This window comes from Trachypithecus francoisi, unplaced genomic scaffold (assembly GCF_009764315.1).
Source record: "Trachypithecus francoisi isolate TF-2019V2 unplaced genomic scaffold, Tfra_2.0 Lachesis_group7, whole genome shotgun sequence".
Classification (NCBI taxonomy): Eukaryota; Metazoa; Chordata; class Mammalia; order Primates; family Cercopithecidae; genus Trachypithecus; species Trachypithecus francoisi.
This window is the reverse complement of record NW_022681472.1, coordinates 15,391,331-15,412,353: the sequence shown is the minus strand read 5'-3', so window position 1 is coordinate 15,412,353 and position 21,023 is coordinate 15,391,331. Positions and strand designations below refer to the sequence as shown.

At 38.0% G+C, this 21,023-nt stretch overlaps 1 long non-coding RNA gene across 1 annotated transcript in view; it reads right to left on the bottom strand.

Annotated features, from left to right (window-relative positions):
- Positions 1-2,206: 2,206 nt before the first annotated feature.
- Positions 2,207-21,023, bottom strand: part of LOC117078909 — an 80,130-nt gene continuing 61,313 nt past the window's right edge. Inside the window, exon 3 of the long non-coding RNA XR_004435196.1 lies at positions 2,207-2,379. This is a non-coding gene — a long non-coding RNA (uncharacterized LOC117078909). The remainder of the gene's footprint in view (positions 2,380-21,023) is intronic.

Genomic DNA, 21,023 nt, shown 5'->3' with positions numbered 1-21,023 from the left:
GCAGCATAATTATAGGCCGGGTGCAGTGGCTCATGCCTGTAATTCCAGCACTTTGGGAAGCCAAGGCGGGCAGATCACCTGAGGTTAGGAGTTCAAGACCAGCCTGGCCAACATGGTGAAATCCTGTCTCTACTAAAAATGCAAAAATTAGCCAGGTGTGGTGGCATGCACCTGTAGCTACTAGGGAGGCAGGAGAATCGCTTGAACCTGGGAGGTGGAGGTTGCAGTGAGCCGAGATCATGCCACTGAACTCCCACTTCAGCCTGGGTAACAGGGTGAGGCTACGTCTAAAACAAAAAAAAGCATAATTATAAAGCTTGATATAATGAACATTCTCAAAAATCAGTGGTGAAAAAAAGAAACAGTATTATGTGTCATATGTAAATACCAATTATATAGGACAATAGTTTTACAGATGAAGTTGGAGAGTCTTTTTAAAACAAGTTAGAAATAAAATTTATAAAAATTATGAGTGGAAATATTAATAAAACTTACCATATAAACATTTAAAAAATTATGTCCATGAAGACCATATCAGAAAAAAAAAGTCTAAGACTGCCAGAAGATATTGACAGGATATATAAACTCATGGATTACTACCCAGGAAATATAAAGGCCTCTTTCAAATCAGTAAGCAAAAATCAAACAACTATATTCAATAGTTGGCAAAGGATAAAAAACAGGTTATCACAGAATAGGAAATGCAATTGGCCAACAAACCAGTGAAAAGTTGCTTAACCTTAATAATTTTTATAGAAATGAAAATAAAAGTAACCTTGAAATACAATTTCGTATTCATCACTTCGAAAAAAAATCAGTTCTACAGTCCAAAGAACTGACAAGTATGTGAAGCAATGGGGAGTCCTATATACTGCTAAGTGTACTACTAGTGCACATTAAACAAGATCTGATAATGCTCTGAGATTTGGTATGCAATCCAGGGACACTCACACAAGCAAACCCAAACATAAAAAAAGTCATGTCAACATTCTTTGGAAGAATGAAATACTGGATCCACCCAAAATATCCATCAGTAGAAGAGAAAATACATTATGCATAGTAATACAGTGGAACAGTAATTAAAGTGAGTGAAGCAGAACTACATCATGGATTAAATGTCAAAACAAAATGCAGATTAAAAAGGAGCAAGATGCGGTCGGGCATGGTGGCTCACACGTGTAATCCCAGCACTTTGGGAGGCCGAGGTGGGTGGATCACCTGAGATCAGGTGTTTGAAACCAGCCTGACCAATATGATGAAACTCCATCCTACTAAAAAAAAAAAACAAAAACAAAAATTAACTGGGCATGCTGGCATGTGCCTGTAATCCCAGCTACTTGAGAGACTGGGACAGGAGAATCTCTTGAACCCAGGAGGCAGAGGTTGCAGTGAGCCAAAATCACACCATTGCACTCCAGTCTGGGCAACAAGAGTGAAACTCCATCTCAACAACAACAACAACAACAACAACAAAAACCCAACAAAACAAAACAAAACAAAAGGATTAAGATGCAAAAGTGTCCATATAGTATACTGGTTATATGAAGGCACAAACATGTAAACTTATCTGATTATGTTATAAGTGAGTATGAAGACTAAAGTGTAAGGACACACATGGTAAAAGGAAACATCACCGTAGGATGGGGGGTCAGGGAGATGTACTCAGGAGTTCTCAACTATATTCGTGAGCTTCCTGGCTTGTTGTTACTTATTTCCTTTACTTTTCAAAAAGCAAAAATATTTCATCTTAAAACAGCAGAAGCTCCTTTCTCCAAAATAGTTGCAACAGTTTAGTAATTGCTGTAACAGCAATGTGTAGAGAAAGCAGGAAACCTCTGCTTAGCACTTGGAAGGTTTCTGAGAAGCGGACTGTGCAGCTGACCTGCAATATGGATGAGATTGCCTGGGCAATGAAGGGATTCCAGCAGAAGAAGACCACAGCCAAAGCACATGGAGCATGACAACACCTGATGTGAATAGAAACCAATGTCAGTAATTCAGTGTAGCTGGAGCGCATGCCAAGATCAAAACCATGTAAATACATGTAGGGTTATGAGGTGCTTAAGAAAGCAGAATCTGCACCATCTGGATTCAAATCCTGGCTCTGCCTTTTACACCATCTAAACAGAAACTAGTTATTTAATCTCCCCGTGCCTCTGTTTCTTCATCTTTGAAATGGGGCTGCACAGACAATACTTACTGTTAGCTGCCATTGTGGCTGTGATGATAATGAATGCTTGTAGCAATCCACCTGTTCCTACAGGCACATACTCAGTTTTGTGGATTCTCCTTATGAATATTTCTAACATGACTCCCTTCCACTCCATGTCAAGTCCTCTACTTCAATTCATCTGTCTTTCTCAGGATGATTTGCAGTGCCTACAAAATCAAGCAGAGAGTCTTCAGCACCCCATGGGAGGCCTTCCCTGCCCCAGCCTTGCCCCACTGATCTTGGGTGCCATCCCAAGTAATATGTATGCATCCCATGACTCCATACTCTGGATCCACATATCATGTGCTTGGTGCAGCATAAAAATTTGGCACAGAGAAAGACAATAGAAAACAAAAGGGAAGTCTTTTGTTTTTGTTTGCTTAATATGCCTCTTCGCTAGACTTAACTCTTTTCCTCTCTCCACCCTCTTGTTTTTGTACTTATTATTTCTAGTTTAGTGCAGCTTTCTTGTCCCCATATCTGGAGTTGGTACCAAGAACTGGTATCTCTGTCCTTTCCCTGTCTCATCATTTTGGCTTAGGAGGTAGAATGTGCATCAGCTATTAATGTCATTTTTTCATCTCCTCCCACTGACATTCGGCAACCCTTCCTTGACTCTGATGTAAGCTCATTGGATTGTCAACTTTCACTTGTATGCTTTCTTGGATATGAAAAGAGATCTGATCTGGATGAGGCGTTTCTTTGAATTTGTTAATTCATCTGCATTCTAATCTGGAAGTTCCTTTGAAGGCATTGTTTTTTAAAAAGAAGTCACATAGTATGTGTTGAATTTAGTATGTGCTGGCAGAAATATGAATTATGGATTGATGGAACAAGGCCAGAGACAGGGAAGGTAGCTGGCATTATTGGGAAGAATAGACCAGGATTGAGGACCTGAGCTAGATAGAAAGCAGAGCAATCACAGGGAAAGAATGAACACCAAATACATTTGTAGGGTAGAATCCACTGAACTGGAAACCAGGTGAATTTGGCTGGATCATGATGAACATTCAATAGATTGTTAAAAGGAACAGCCTCACATTTTTCACCTGGTTGACTGAGACACCAGTCTCTTTCCAGAGCTAGGAAACACGGGATGACACAAAGATGAGCTCAATCGTGCACATGCTGAATTTAGGTGCCAGTGCCATAAATCCTTATTAAATATCGTCCATAGGTTCTTGGTAACTGTGACTCTAAGTGGAATCAGTATAATGAAATCAATTCTATCATAGACTAGTTGATATAAACAAAAATTAAGTTCCTATGGCGTATTCCTAGTAACAAAACCATCACCAAACATATAAATCAATACTCAAAACCCTTCTAACATTAACTTTTGAAATAACTGTGTATTATATATACATTTAAGAAAGATTAATAAAAATAAATAAGATAATGACTTACTCAATTTTTGGTAAATCAGTGAATTTTGGTGGTCATGGTGGTGGGGTTAAATCAAGGAATATAACAAGAAGAGGATATTGAACATTCTCAACACAAAAAACGATAAATGCTTGACATGATGGATATGCTAATTCCTCTGGCCTAATCACTATACATTATATATATTGAAACGTCACTATATACCCCATAAATATGTACAATTATTTTTTTCAATTAAAAGATTAAAAAAGGAATAAATGTTTTCGAGGAGAAAATTTTCAGGAGCACCTCCTCCTACCACACAGTTCAAAACCAATTCATCACAAACATGGCAGGCTCACTGAGCACTTTCGTCTTGCACTGTTTATTATTATGCATCTGTATGATTATCATAGACTTTAAGATTTTTATTTTATAATAATTTGTGTTAATTCATTTTCCAGTTCTGTTGAACTGCTTATTCCAGCTCAGGGTGTCAGGTAGCTGGGGCCGATCCTGGCAGCTCAGGGCACAAGGCAGAACTAACCATGGACAGGAAGCTGTTCCATCACAGGATGCACTCAACACACAGCCATATGTACTCACACCAAGACCATGCAGACACACCAATGAACCTAATGGGCACCCATATGCACTTACACTGGGACCATGCAGACGCACCAGTAAACCTAATGGGCACAACTTTGGGATGTGAGAGGAAATGGGAGGACCCAGAGAAAAATCCACGCAGAAGTGCAGAGAACATGCAAACTGCATTCAGACAGTACCTCTGGACAGGAATTGGATTTTTTTTTACCCCATCAAAATTATAATGAAAGCACATTGAATGAAACGATGTTATTCGGGAACCTGCTGCTTGCAGAATCTATCTACTTTAGTATACTGCTTTCATATTTCTGGAATGGGATTTTCACTACTATTTGAGAATTTTTGACATAATTATAGATTACCCTAATTAATGTAATTATTCTCTTCAAGCAATCACTTATGCATTTAAAAACATGTATTTTTGTTTATCCAAAGACCATAGTAATAATACAGTGATAAAGGCACTATGGGTATTGATTTGTATACATTTAGGTGATATGCTATTTTTCGTGTGCTCAGCCACTCCATTCTTTGGTAAGAACAAAGCTATTGGCAGTACTTTTTACTTGTGACTGTAAGTCACGAAATAGTGAGCGATTCCTGCCAATGGGAAAAGGAGACACTGCTAAATGTTACCCAATGTGTTAGGTAGTTTTCAAGGAGGACCATCAACTTCCTCCCTCATGATGCTGTCATGCTATTCTTCCAATCGAAGGTGGAATCTGTTTTCCCCTTCCCTTGAATTTGGAGTGCCCTTGTCACTTTCTTTGGCCATTACCACGTGACAGATGTGAAGCTGTGCAGCTCCAGACCTAGCCCTTTAAGGGTTTGGAAAGTTCTGCTTTTGTTCTTCAGGAACCCAATTGCCATGCTGTAAAAAAGCCCAGACGATCTTTCTGGAGAGAGAGTCCACTTGAAGAAGCTGTGAAGGGAAAGATGGCACATAGAGGGGGCCTCAGTCTTCTTGGGCCTCGTAGCCCATGGGTGACAGCAGGCTACATCAAATGTAGCCAAAGATTCACCCAGGTCACAGAGAATCCAGTTAAATTGTCCACATGGTTTTAAGCCACTAAGCTTTGGGAAGGTTTGTTATGGAGCAGTAGTGACTAAGACACTCAGGTAGTTTATATGCTCATCATTGAGAGACCAGAAAATGATAAACTGTGTGCAGACGTTTATAGTGATACTTTCCCTCACTTCCCTGATATTATCTTTATTCCATTTGTCTGCATCTATTAGGTTTTAATTTTTTTCACTTTCTTATATTTCTTTATATTTATATATTTTAATTTTAATTGGCAAAATTATATATGTTTACTATGTAAAAGATGAGGTTTTGATATATGTATACATTGTGGATTGGCTGCATCAAGCTAATTAACATATGCATTACCTCAAATACTTATATTTTGTGGTGAGAACACATAAAATCTATGCTCTTAGCAATTTTCAGCTTTAAAATATATTTTTATTAACCACTGTCAGCATTATGTACAATAGATCTTTTGAGCTTGTTTCTGATGTCTGACTGCAATTTTCAAATTTTAATTTTATTCCACTTCCAGCAGGCTTGTTCCCATATCTGGGTTTATTTTTGAACATATAAATTTCCACTTTTTAGTTTGAAATTATTTTGTTTCACGCCTGCTTGAATTAGTATGATCTTCAGGGGAAAACCTCTACTCTCAGAGCCTAAGAACAATTATATTGCTTGTGGATTCTAGCCATGTGATGTTTTTAGAGGTATATGCATGGCACTGAACTCATAGCATTCATTGGGAATAAAATTGTTAGGATTTAATGATGATCTCTTTAAAACATCTATTTGGTAGATTCTGCAGGTTTGGGGGACCAATATAATGGCAGAATAATTGCTAAGTCACTGTGAAGGCATTGCTCTATTTAATGTGTGCAATTTTGCACAAGCCAAGTGGAACTAATCAAAATATTGAAGGTAAGTTGTTGCTGCCAGCACTCCCTCAACATTCACCAGTCTAGCTGTTTACAAGGCCCAATATACGACTTTATATACCGTGAGTGAATTGGATTTTTTAAAATAATAAACTGTAGCTGAAATTAAGCAATAATTCCTTCTAAAGCGAACTATTAGATAGTGATGTTTCAGCTCTTCAGTTCTTATCGCACCTGCTGCTGGTCCATCAGGGGTAACACAAGGATAGACTTAAGCATCCCCATCATTTTTTAACCCATTTTTGATATCTTTGTGTTTACACACACACAGTCTCTCTGTGTGTATGTCAGAGCCTCTGTGTGAGGAGTGGTCTGGCTTCCTCTTTGAAGTCCCCTCCCTGTGCCTGCTCCTCCTGGCTAGGGCTGACCCCGCCCAGGTGCACAGTGACTGGAAGGGGTCACCCTCCTATTGATTCTAGTGCTTGCCAGCCTTGCCCTGCCCTGGCCCCCTAAAGTTCACGTTCCGATGTTCTCCCTCAATCTGCCCTTTCTCTTCCAAGACACTATTGGCCCTCCCACCAAAACTCAGCTGTCCTTCAGAGCCTGGTTCTCTGACAATGTGGTCCCCTGATCGAATTACCTAATCCAAGAAAATGGGTTAGCTTAGATGAGTGTCCCTAAGGATGGAATTTTTAGGAGTCTGTTTAGTCCACTGGAAAACTATTTTTTGACAACATGCTATTTTTCTTCTCTTAAAGCCCAATTATTGGTGGCTTTGCAAACTGGGACTACCACAGTTTATAGACAGACTCATCTGGAGCGTTAGGAATTTCCTGAACTATGTCTTGAACACAGTAGTGATCTCAGAGGTAAGAGCAGATGCTCAGCAACAGTGAGACAAATCTGTCAAAATCACGTTGGTGTTTATCATATATTAGGCCAGAACCACTATCAGAGCCAAGGATGTAGATTCAGGCACAAGATAATGGTGTAGCTAGCAGCCGTGAGTCCAGGTAGCCACAGGGCAGAATGGATGGAGTCAGGGGGATAGAAGAGGCAAGGCAGGATGGGCTTGAGCATGGGGCACATCAGGTGCAAACATGAATGGGGTCTCAGTTGCTTTACTATTAGAGAAAGAGGTCCAGTTGTATTATCTATCTCCCTACATCCTCAGAAGAGAAGGGCTTGTATTTCAACACCCTTTGTTGAAAATGATAACAAAGTGTAATATGTTTTTACAAAGATTTTTATTTAAGTGATTAATACTTAAACAGACACACTTTTTTTTTACACTAAGAGACAGAACTTCTGTTATTTAGAGAAGGCACTTACAAAGAACAGATCACTGCCTAAAACTGGACATGCCCATGTTCACCCCTTGTGCACTGCACCAACACATGTCAATCTACATTCTGACAAGGAAATACGTTTGTTGGATCTTGAGCATTTCATTTGGAGAAATTTCATTTCTCATCCCATTTATCTTGGGGATTATACTACTTTGACTTCCAATTCACAGTTTCTAGTGACCGTTTAACTTCTAGCTGCTACTTGTCTGTGTTTTTGATGTCCCTTTACCTTGTTCTTTAATCCTACCCCCCTCACACACACAGACCACCTGGCTGGGTCCTCTGCCTCTCTGTCCAGATGTATCAGTGGAAGGGGGCTGTCACTCCATATTATGATGGCCTAATTCAGTGGGGTACGATGCACACTGGCACCTGGGGCCATCTGGCCTGGGTGAGGCAGGGTGGAGGGATACGTGTGGAAGAAGGGGCAGTAGCCAAAACCAGCAAGAACTGGAGCTACAGGCATTGGATGAAGGCTTCTGATAGCTATATCAAAAACTGGTGTTTTTAATTTTATGTCTTTATTTTTCCTCAAGAACAAAACAAACCTTCAGTGTCATTAATATCTTGTAAGTTAAAGGTTGAATTAAAAGAGTCTGGAAGATGGCAAATAAATCTTATGTTCGGAATTGTTTTTTCAACTACTGATGTAGCTACACACATTTAATAATGAACTGCTGGGAAAATTGTTTTGATAATCTTAAACAGGAGAGTAATTATACAGCAATTATTGTGCATTTTTTCTAAAAATGATCATCTTGATTTGAAATAGGCTACTAAGTGAAATTTACTGATGTATATTTCTTTGCATTATGACCCCGAGATACTTAGAGAAAGAAATGACATTTTAAAAAGATTCTGGATTTTTGGAAATGTTGCCCATCATATCCGGTGGAGGGTTGGGGAGGAAGCCAGATCTACTGGGTGGGGAGCCTGAATCTTCAGATAAGTTCATCAGGCAGCTCTGAGCCCTGCCAGCTCAAGTTCAGGTTAGGATCCATCAATTTCTTGCCCTCATGAAAAGGCAATTTTGCTGAAAACCTACAGACTACAAAATGGAAAGAAAAGTCACTCAAAGGCTGAATTTTACTTACTTAAAATTTTCTTAAGCCCCGAACTTTGAAACAAACTAAGGCTTTAAAAAACACGCTATTCTGGGACCTTTATCAAATGTATTATTTTGCTTCCAAATAAAAAGCCAATAAAAATTTGAGTTTCTTACAGGTATTATTTCTTGTATTACAAAATTATAGCTATTAACATTAGCATCCATGAAAAAAAATGTGAGATTAATTTCAAGTGTGCACCTGGAATTTTTCTTGTATCCTCAGCCCACTGCTGTTGGTTAGAGATATGATTCTTTTATACTCATATGTTCTTGGTTGGAGCAATTCTATTTCTGATCACATCCCCTTGTTTCATAGACAATGGGATGTCTTCCCTTTGAAGAGTGAATATAACCATGTTTACTTGCAAGCTGCATGAAATTATATAACTTTGTTTTGAAGGTTATGTGTGTGTGTGAACCTCAAGTAACAGAGATCCTTTTGAAAGAATATTTGCAGGGAAAATGTGATACCTGTTGGCTATCTGGGTTAGTTTCAATAATGTCTACTCAGTGCATTTGTCTTAGACTACTGCCTTTAGTTGTTAAATTTTGTTTGTTTTAGTTTGTTTAACATTTTATTTTACATTCAACTGTTTCCATACACTAAAATTTGTATTATTTTCTTCATCTTTATGGCTCTTAACTTTCATCATATTAATATATATGATTGTTTTATAGTTTTGGACTTTTTCTTTTTATTTTATTTTCAAGCTAAATTAAAATTTTCAGCTTTAATTTTTACTGATTAAATCCAATTTATCTGTTTTAGTTAGGATTATGTTCAGGGACACAAAACAGAAAATCCTAAATAATAGGGGCAGAAAGAAGATTCAAGCTGAGCTGACTTCTCCCTCATATAAAAGACTCATAGGCAGCATTTGAGAGCTGGCCAGGCAATCCTACTGTCATCAAGGACCAGGGTTCAGTTTTTCTAATGTGTAGCATAATGTGTGCCTCCATGTTCCTGGTCAACTAGGGTCCAAGGTGGCTGGACCACTTGGCTGGGCCTCAAGTGGTCCAACCTGGAAAAGAAATGAAATTAGAAGGTCAAAAAGGAGCTCCTTCCAGCTGATTACCCATTTTAAGTAACCTTCCAGAAGTCCCACCCAGCTCTTAACTGTACCTAGCTATAAGGTGGGCTGGTAAATGTAGTTTTAGATTATGCAAGAAGGGGGACACTGTGCTCAGAGAAAATCAGGGGTCTGTTACTAAGTAGAAAACAGAGAAAGTATGTTGGTCTAGGTGTCTAATATCATCTATCACTTATTATCTTATTTGATGCTACTTATTTTAAAATTCACTAATCTTTATTTTAAACATTAAAGCAATTTACAATTTTATTTCACTATTTAAAATTGTTAAATTATATTTAATAATTATTTTTGTTGCAGGCTACTTTTTATTTCACTATTTTAACCATTTTATTGCTGTTTGCACTACTTTAGACATTTTTATTGATTGTAATTTCTTTCTTTTTTTGTTTTTGTTTTTGACCTCTATGAAGTTTCTATTCTCCTTGTTTTATAAGTTTCAGGAAGAACAGAAATAATGAGAATATCTATGTCAGGAGCAATTCTGAGCAAAGGAAAAGGAATGGTTTTTTTCTTTAGTGTGGCCTGAGCTGTCATTTGCACACTCTGGAACATACCTATTGATATGGTTGGCTCTGTGTCTTCACTCAATCTCATATTGAATTGTGATCCTGAGTGTTGAAGGTGGGATCTGGTGGGAGGTGATTGGACCATGGGGGCAGATTTTCCCTTTGCTATTCTCATGATAGTGAGTGAGTTCTCATGACATCTGGTTGTTTAAAAGTGTGTAGCACTTCCCCCTTTACTCTCTTGCTCTCCTGCCACTGTGTGAGGATGTGCCCTTCTGCCATGACTGTAAGTTTCCTGAGGCCTCCCCAGCCATGCCTTCTGTACAGCCTGTGGAACTGTGAGTCAATTAAACCTCTTTTCTTTATAAATTACCCAGTCTCAGGTAGTGCTTTATAGCAGTGTGAGAATGAAATAATACAGAAAATTGGTACCAGAAGAGTGGAGCATTGCTATAAAGATACCTGAAAATGTGGAAGCAACTTTGGAACTGGGTAATGAGCAGAGGCTGGAAGAGTTTGGGGGGCTCAGAGAAAGATGGAAAGATGTGAAAAAGTTTGGAACTTCCTAGAGACATGTTGAATTATTGTGGCCAAAATGCTGATAGTGATATGCACAATGAAGTCCAGGCTGAGGTGGTCCCAGATGGAGACGAAGAATTTATTAAGGATTGGAGTAAAGGTCACTCTTGCTATGCTTTAGCAAAGAGACTGGTGGCATTTTGCCCCTTCCCTAGAGATCTGCAGAACTTTGAACTTGAGAGCAATAATTTAGGGTATCTGGAAGAAGAAATTTCCAAGCAGCAAAGCATTCAAAAGATAACCTGGCTGTTTCTAAAAGTGTATGCTCATATTCATGAACAAAAAGATTATCTGAAACTGAAACTTATATTTAAAATGGAAACAGAACATAAAAGTTTGGAAAATTTGCAGCCCATCCATGTGGTAGAAAGGAAAACCTATTTTCTGAGGAGAAATTCAAGTCAGCTGCAGAAATTTGCATAAGTAAAGAGAAGCCAAATGTTAATAGCCAAGACAATGGTGAAAATGTTTCCAGGCCATGTCAGAGACCTTTGCAGCAGCCCCTCCTAACACAGGCCCAGAAGTCTAAGAGAGAAAAATGGCTTTATGGGCCAGGCCTAGGGCCCTGCTTCTCTGTGCAGCCTCAGGACATGGCACCCTGCATCTCAGTTGCTCCAGCTCCAGCTGTGCCTTAAAGAGGTCAAAGTACAGCTCAGGTTGTTACTTCAGAAGGTTCAAGCCCCAGGTCTTGGTGGCTTCCATGTGGTGTTGGGCCTGTGGGTGCATAGAGGCAAGATTTAAGGTTTGGGAATTTCTTTCTAGATTTCAAAGGATGTATGGAAGTGCCTGGATGTCCAGGCAGATGTTTGCTGCAGGGATGGAGCCCTTATGGAGAAACTCTACTGGGGCAGTGCAGAGGGGAAACATGGGATTGGAGCCCCAACATAAAGTCTCCACTGGAGCACTGTCTAGTGGAACTGTGAGAAGAGGGTCATCATTCTCCAGACACCAGCATGGTAGCTCCACTGACAGCTTGCACTGTGTACCTGGAAAAGCTACAGGTACTCAACACTAGCCCCTGAAAGCAGCCATGGGGGCTGTACCCTGCAGAGCCACAGAGGTGGAGCTGCCCAAGGCCTTGGGAGCCCACCCCTTATGACAGTGTGATCTAGATGTGAGACATGGAGTCAAAAGAGATTATTCCGGAGCTTTGAGAGCTAATGACTAGCCTGCTGGGTTTCGGACAGGTACAGGTCCTGTTGCCCCTTTGTTTTGGCCAATTTCTCCCTTTTGGAATGAGAGGATTTACCCAATGCCTGTAGCTCCATTATGTCTTGAAAGTAACTAACTTTTTTTTAAATTTTACAAGCTCATAGGCAGAAGGGACTTGCCTTGTCTCAGATGAGACTTTGGACTTGGACTTTTGAGTTAATGCTGAAATGTGTTAAGACTTTGGGGGGACTGTTGGGAAGGCATGATCATGTTTTAAAATGTGAGAAGAACCTGAGATTTGGGAGAGGCTAGGGGCAGAATGATGTGGTTTGTTTCTGTATCCCTACCTAATCTCATGTTGAATTGTGATCCCGAGTGTTGGAGGTGAGACCTGGTGGGAGGTGACTGGATCCTGTGGACATATTTCCCCTTTGCTGTTCTCATGACAGTAAGTTAGTTCTCACAAGATCTGGTTGTTGTTTAAAAGTCTGTAGCACTACCTCCTTCACTCTATCTCTCTTGCCACCATGTGAAGGTGTACCTTGTTCCCTTTCTGCAATGATTGTAAGTTTCCTGAGGCTCCCCTAGACATGTCTACTGTACAGCCTGTGGAACTGTGAGTCAAATAAACCTCTTTTCTTTATAAATTATCCAGCCACAGGTACTTCTTTATAGCAATGTGAGAATGGACTAATGCACTTACTTTTTCTGTTAATGTTGAATCCTCTTACACTACAGACTTTAACCTGAGTAACCCAGGAGACCCTCAGGATGAATGCTTCTCCTCAACGTCTCCCAGGATAACTATAATTCTGTCTCTATTAATAATACATTTGAGCTTTTGAAGCAAAACTTTCCTTAGAGAGATCTATAGTCTATGTATTTTGGAAACATAGAGAATATACTCTTGAATGCATTACTATCTTTGCTGATTACCTTAATATTTGTTGTACACAAACACTTTTAATTGGACTAGTAATAAAAAACATGAGCATTGTTTTTCTGGCTTTATTGAAAAGCTATGAAAACTGTTACTCCAGATCATTCCTATGTAATTTAGTACAGAAACCAAAAATATCACTTGAGAATTAACTTGAGCAAATGCCAGCATGTGAGATATTGTTGTATATCTAATGTAATTTTTACAGAAATGGCGGGAACCATTTAGGTCTTTATCAAATGAAGTAAAATTTTGATTACTGATAGCTATTGACAGATAATCTTGATACTTACTGGGTTTCAGTAAGATTTACTGGCTGTGATTGGTTATGTTAATGTCAATATAGTACTTTTTATGTAATTTCTTTACAAACATAATAAAATACCATTAGAAAATAGGACCAATCTTAGTCAATTGTTTAGATTTTGTATTGTTACAGGATGTGTTTTATATTTTAGTATATTTTAGACTATGAGAATATACTTGTAAAATATTTTTAAAAATTTCTACTAAGAGCTATTTAATTGAGAGTCTACTAAATATTTATATGGGACACAAGATATATCCCTACCCCTCAAGTAACTAAGATTATACTTTGAAATTAATTCAAGTAAACAATATTTGAAACGTGGTAAAATAAGTATCTGCTCTAGTACAGAAGCTGCTAGAGGATCCCTTGGATTGTCCAAGAAGACTCTTTCAAGGAAGAAACATTTTTTTATGGGGCCTGAAGAATAAGGAAAGAACAGCCAAGTGAAGGAAGTCGATATGGTTTGGCTCTGTGTTCCCAAGCAGATCTCACCTTGAATTGTAATAATCCCCATGTGTCATGGGAAGGACCCAGTGGGAGGTAATTGAATCATGGGAGCAGGTTTTTCCCATGTTGTTCTTGTGATCGAGTGATCGTGAATATGTTTCATGGGATTTGATGGTTTTATAAAAGGGAGTTCCCCTGCACATGCCCTCTTGCCTGCTGCCATGTAAGATGTGACTTTGCTCCTCCTTTGCCTTCTACCCTGATTGTGATGCCTCCCCAGTCACACGGAACTGTAAGTCAATTAAACCTCTTTCCTTTATAAATTACCCAGTCTTGGGCAGGTCTTTATTAGCAGCATAAGAACGGACTAATACAGAAGTGAAGTAGCAGTGGAATTGAGAGAAAGGAATAACAGGTAAATTAAATGAGCACCCGGAATGAAAGAAAAGCTGCTAAGTTTAAAGGGGAGTGAGTGGTGAATATGCAGAGTGGTGAGAAATGAGGCTGGAGAACACAAGAGCAGGAGGCCTTTGTGGCATTGTTGCATGTTGAAAATGGTGCCCTGAAATAGCACCCAAGGAGACATGGCTCATGGAGAAACAGGGCTTTAATTATGATGTGCTTATTTATAAAAGAAACTGTTGTCATTCATTCATTCATTCAACAAATATTTATTAAATTCCTACTAAATTCCTAGAATTTTGCTTAGTCCTGGACATTAGAGACAGCTATTGACACCGTCTCTGCTCTCATGGAGTTATAGACTACTCAGGGAAACTAACATCAAACCCATATTATACAATGATTAACCTGCAAATAGGATTCTGGATTTTCAGGTGTATGGGAGGATCACTGGAAGACAAAGAGTGGGGTTTTTTGTGTTTAAGGAGTACAGAGAGATTATTATGGCTGAGATAGTGGAGCTGTGATAAGTGGGCCATCATCCTCCAGACCCCAGAATGGTAGATCCACTGACAGCTTGCACTGTGTACCTAGAAAAGCTGCAGGCACTCAATGCTAGCCATAGAGGTGGGAAGGAAAGGAGGGGAGTGGGAGTCAAAAGGAATTAGGAAGAAATGGTAGAAAATAAGGCTGAGAGTATAACATGCAGGGACTTGGGGGTTGTGATAAATGTAGTTTCATCTGAAGAGCGATGAGAAATCTGTCTGAGATTTAAAGCAGGGTTTGATCTGATTTATCTTTTGAGAAGTTTCTGGGGCAGGGAGCTGGAAGATGGACGGCAAGAGTATATGTCAAGGCCTGTCTTTCACAGGTTAGATGACGCTATTGTTGTCAGTAGGGACAAACTCTGGGCTACTTTTATAATTGGTTGGTAGAGTAGTATCCACACCCTTTAGCCAGTCTAGGTTATGGCTAAAGACATGAATTTATGGGATATGTGTAGTCAGTGGCAAGACCAATGCAAGGCAAAATGGTATAAGAGAAATAAATCCTGCCATGTGGCGCTTATTAAAAGCCTAATCCATGCAACTGAGTCATCCAGAGATGGACACGCAGAATATCAGCTAACAGGTATGCATAATCAACTTTTGTGATGAAAGTGAAAGCAGATTTTATAATCAGGTGTGGTTACGGTTATATGTGCCCCTTGCACAAACACTATAGGTACCAATTACTACCAAAAACTTATCAAAGAATCTTGGCTAAGTGTGCCATTTTCAAGTTCCTTTTAAAACACGATGACTTCATTTTTAATTATATTTCCTTTCATGTACAGAAGCTCAAGTTTAAAATCTGAAATTATATCTCTCTTGCCTTGTACATTAGAGACGGTTCCCCACAGGTAACAAAAAATTTTTATCCAAAAGGATGGTGTGCAATTCATCCTGAAATTCTTATTTAGCTCTGGTCTCTTTCTTTCTACTTTTATCTGTTAAGAGTGTATATGTCATAATATCTTAAACCCCAGTTGGATCCCTGTCAACAAAAGTATCTCTTTTGAACTAACTAGAGTTTCTTAGACTTGCAAACAGATTTAGAAATATGGGCTTTATGCTCCATGGGTTGTTGTTGTATTTGTACTCATCTAATACCTCAAACTCTGCATTATGATTAAGCTGAATAATTATGTCTCAAACTGAATATGTGCAAAATTATTCAAATATATGAACATACATATATGTAGATCTATAGACAGTTGGATTAAACTGTGAATGCAACTCTAGGATTCTTAGCAGATAAACACATGTCAAAGGACACGTTTTATTCTCTTGAATGTAATATATTTTTGAGGCATATATTTTATCTGAGATTTTCATTTTATAATTAATATTAATTTAATGACATTTTTGCAATTAAATAATCCTGTCAGTTCTTTTATTCACTCAAGCAAACATTTATCAAGGGTCTGTTATGGGCAGAAGCTATGCTATTATTCTAGTCAAAGCACAATTATTCAAATATTACTTATCCAATTTTAAGATTAAACAGGCCTTTTATTCCTCATTCTTCGTTTTCTGCTTGCTTTTTGAACATGTAATTGTTCATTGTTCTTTAGCATCTCTGCCAGATGATGGACAGGAGAAATAAAATGAAATAAAAATCAGATCAAACAATTCTGCTACTTGTCTGCAAACTTGGTAGAAAAGAACATTGTAACTTTTTTTTTTGGTTTGCTCTGTCTTATGAGTTTTCATTAAGTTTGGTCTTTGAGTGACTAAATGTTTGAGCAACATTTGGATTTCTACTATTCTTTTTCCTGTGTCATCTAATAATTTGGTTAATTAAAATTTTACTAAATTCAGATTTACCTTTTAGATTTTAACAGGGTTATACTATTTTAACCACATTACCCTGGGTGAAGTGTGGTAAGGCCAGATGCAGATCAAGAGAGAGAAATGAGAAAGATTCACACATTTTTAACACAGCACCCTACCCTAGGCAGGGCCACAGGAGGAAGCACCAGAGTTGGTCAAAAGACTGAAGAAAATGTGGGCTAGAGCCTTTATTGTGTTTTTTGTTGGAAGAAATGGGTGAGGCAAGGTGCACAGGTTTAGATGGCTGGTTTGAGTATTTTCAGCAGGCTCTGGGCATAGGGGCTGCTCCTGGTTGTCTGCTACCTAGTCTTGGGGTGATTAGGACAGGTGTGTTGTGGCCCACAGTGTGAGAACCCAGTAAGGGAGGTAGTTGAGGGTGTGAACTTAATCAGTTGCTCAGTCAGGGGGATTGACTGATTCCTAGCCAAGACCTTAAAACTGGTTCCAGGTAAAAGTTTGAAAACCATATTGCATATACCTATTAAAATACTTTCAAATATTTCATGACAATGTCTGCTTACTGTCTGTCACCTCAACCAGGTCCTTGTTACTGTAGCTCTGGCTTGAAGTACCATGACTGACTTCTATCCAGTGTGTGGACCATTCGTTCAGGACCCACTTGGGGCCATTTCTCCACAGCACAGTCAGACTGAACTTTAAAATGACAAGTCTCCTCTCCCCACCCTGACCCTAGCCCCGGTCCCACTAGAATGTTTTATGGATTATCTTTGCTCTTAGAATGAAAACACAGCTCTGATGTGACCCTGCATGGCTGGATATATGTCCCTCCCTTTGTTGGTTCATCCCCGGAGGCCTCAGCTCCATCTGGCTTGCCCTTCTCTCTTCATATACACAACCCCCATCCCCAAATACGGACTGACTGCATTTTGTTAGCTTTAATACACTATTAGTTGTAAAAAAAAATCTTATTTTCACATAAAAGGAAAAAAAGCTGCCAATTAGACCATGACTCAATGTCTTACCACTAACCCCAAGTAATGCAAAATTAGGCCTCCTTAGCCTATTTTTGCATTCAAACTTCTTTCTTGTATTTGAAGGGGTTGGCAGTGTTTCCTGCCCTCAGTCGCATTATGTAGTGTGTGATAAGCCAACATTTTGCACATTGCTCAGTAACAAGCCATCACAGCTCTGTCACTTGTAAGCACCTTCCTTTCTTATGTTGCAAAATGAATTTTGTATTTGCTTTCAAAGAAAATATGGAATTGTAGTATTTCCTCCAATGATAAATATCTGCCTCACTAATACCAAAACTAGTACTCCATTGTTTTCACATCTTTCCATATTCACAACAATCTTTCATTTCCATGGCAAATTGACAACATCTTAAAACGTCTTGACACCTGTCAAAACAACAATGTATATAACTCAACTGAAGAGAGGACAGTACGAACAGCAACAACAATATTCATGCACAAACAGGCAATAACAATAATGTCACAACAGGTTCTCTTCTGTTTTTTCATTGGAGCCCATCCTCTCAAAAGCCACTGTTTCATTATTTTCCTCTTTTATTCATGATAGTTAAACTCATTTGTCAATTTTCATGCCACAGTCTCTTGAGATTTAATTGATGCCAGGCAGCTTGTTATTTAGATGCCTGGAAGCTGAGCATTGTCTGCAAATAGGAAGACTTCACTCAGAAGTTTCTTTTGAGTGATTTATAAAACTGTCCAATAAGATGATTGTAATTAATGCCTCTCTATGCCAAGACAGGTCTTCTTTTAACCATTGTCTCGTTCAAATAAAACATTCCCCATAATCCTATGTTAACTAATTTGAAACAGAACAATCGACTTTTTATGGAACCATTCTCTAGCTACTTAGATATCTAAATAAATTATGAATATCAATTATTCCTTTTATATAATTAATAAACAGACAAGCTTTTCCTTTATTTAAAGAGACTATGTTGCCTCTCCCAGAAGGATATGATTACATCACCATGATCTTCAACTTTGGCATTTCTATGGCACTTTGTACTTTTCAAAGAATTTTTACATATATTATCACATTATGTGCTCCATGTTTACACATTTTAGTTTCTACTACTTAGTCATGAGTATGCAATATATGTATCCTGTTGAATGAATAAACGAGTGAGCAAAGAATGATCACCTTCATAATGTAATACTCATGATAATTTGGAGTCACATTTGGTATGTCTCATATTCAATAGTATCTGTTTAGAACTGGCTTATTTTCTAGAACTGTATCATAACTGGCAATGGGCTTTTAATCCAATGCAAATTAAACTCTGAATGAGTTATGATGGGAACATGTATTTCTTCCAAGATTTTGTTTTAAAAGTAAGATTTAGATGAATAGAACAGTGATAACAAGTAAGTAAGGGTTGAAAAAAACTGTCCTTAATTTTATATCAACTTTCAGTTATGTATATTTTTCATCTTGGTGTGGAAAGAGTTAACATTCACTAATTATCTACTAGGTGCCAGGTGTCTGTAATAAATGCTTGAATACATGAATGCATCTGATCTGGTTATGTGTTGTTTTTCTCTGGCTAATGCTGTGAGTAGTATTTCTTTCAATGTCTCCTTAGTTACAGAAAGTTCTTTTGCTGCTTCTCACAAAGGTTCTCTCATGGATGCTATCAGTCTGTTAAAAAAATGGCCTTAATGTACATTTATTCATCATTTGTTTTCATCTTGGTTGGGTGAATTGCTTCCTACCTGAATTTGCTATTGCTCCAGCATCCCTTGAGTGAAGGGCTAAGGATCAGTATTTCAGCCTCTAAGCTCCCACTCACTCTAGGCCATTGGTTTGCCTGTCCTGTGAGACTCATCCAGCAAGCCTGAGAAGTCACGGCCTGGGCTGAGGTAGCACATGCAATGAGCTCTACAATCCATCAGTTGCTCCATAGCTCTTTCTTTCTCTTTTGGTACCTGGGAAGCTATTTCTACAGACAGAGAAAAACAATGGTTCATTTGCTTAATGGACCTTCACCCTAGTTGATGTGAATGAGAACATCAATTGAGAATTTTCTTTTAGTTTATGTTTTTCTTCTAATTGGTTCCTTTCACAGCAATATGTATGCAGATGACTTTATATAAAGATTCTGCATCCATCAAGTATCAGAGTGAGTGGCTACTGGTTTCACAGCACCAACTTTGCTGTTTGCTTCTAAGTTTTATACTTTTTGCTGACTTCCAAGCCAGTGAAGAGAATTCCAAAGAATACGTAAAATCACAAAACTTGAAATTAAAAAAAGAAGTTCTCCAAATCTTGGGCTAAATGAGCCACTTACTACATATTCATTGCTGGCATAACTAAGAAAAAATATTTCATATGCTTTGTGCAATGTCAAGTACATTGAAAACTTTGTTTTTATTATGACATGCACATGGTAACCAAACGCATTGTGTTACCAAGCCAGTTCCTTGAGATTTGCACTACCATTTCTCAAATGTTTTCATAAAAAATATTAGTTTGAGTATTGTTGACCAATGCATGCTGATTTGCTGTGAACTATAAAAAGTTTTAGAGATGACATATTTAAAATGGTGAGCTGCTAACATTAAGTCAGGTTTTTCTCCTAGAAATTTCTTCTCTTAATGGAAGAAAAAAACAGTTTGAGAATAAATTAGAAATAAAGGTGAAAACAAGTAAAGGCAAGATTTTAAGTATTTCCATGGATAAGGCCCTTGAGAGCTGGTAACCTGTACATTAAAATGGTATCCTTTTTGTTCTTTCCGAGTGCCTAAAATTGGGACTAGTCAGTAAATATTTTTTGCTGCAAATTTGATTACCTACATTTCTCAAAGATCTGGATTTAGTTACTTTCACTTTGACTTTCTTCTGCTACTTAAATTTATTTCCACAAATTTAGGAGATAACTATTTCTTAATAGAAGAATTCAATTTTATAACCAAGTGATTTGGTTTACCTAAAGCTATATTTTATATAGCTTTATTGCATGTATTTACCTACCATATTTCTATTCCTATCCTCACTGTTCCTGATATTCATACATTTAGCTTGTTAGGAAATAATTCTATGCATTTCCCCTTAATTTTTCTAAGTGTACAATTTAAGAAGTTATTCACAGGACTTCATTTATGCTGTCCATATCAGATAGATGTTTACTTTCTACAGATAGAATTTTCGAAATAAATTCTTTATGTTCAATTGCCAAGAAAATAGCTTCCCTTGGCACCGCTGTGATTTCATATATATAGCGTTCTTTCACTGGTGCTTAATTTAAAAAATTTGCTAGAGAAATGGCAATTTTAAATAATCCTTACTTTGTCCTAGTTAAAGATTTGAAGGTTTATCTAACATGGGAGTCCCTACAGTTTGATTTTATCTGCCACAACCAATTCTCAGATGGTTCTTAAGTTGAAGTAAATGTATTATATTATAATGACATCTTAAGAATTGACCAGAGCTTTTCAGTGTGTTTATAGTGATGTCTGAGAGCTCTGTTTGACTACCATTGTGTTCCCTGCTGTTAGCTGGTGATGAGTTGGACATTCAAACCATTGCAGCATAAGCTTAGTAAAGTGGAACATTTTGTAAAACCAAATGTAAAACATTTGTAAAGGTGAAGACTATACCTTCTAAATAACAGTGAAGAAATTCTTGCAAATCACCTCTCTAGGGGGACTGTAAAACATTGTCATTATCTG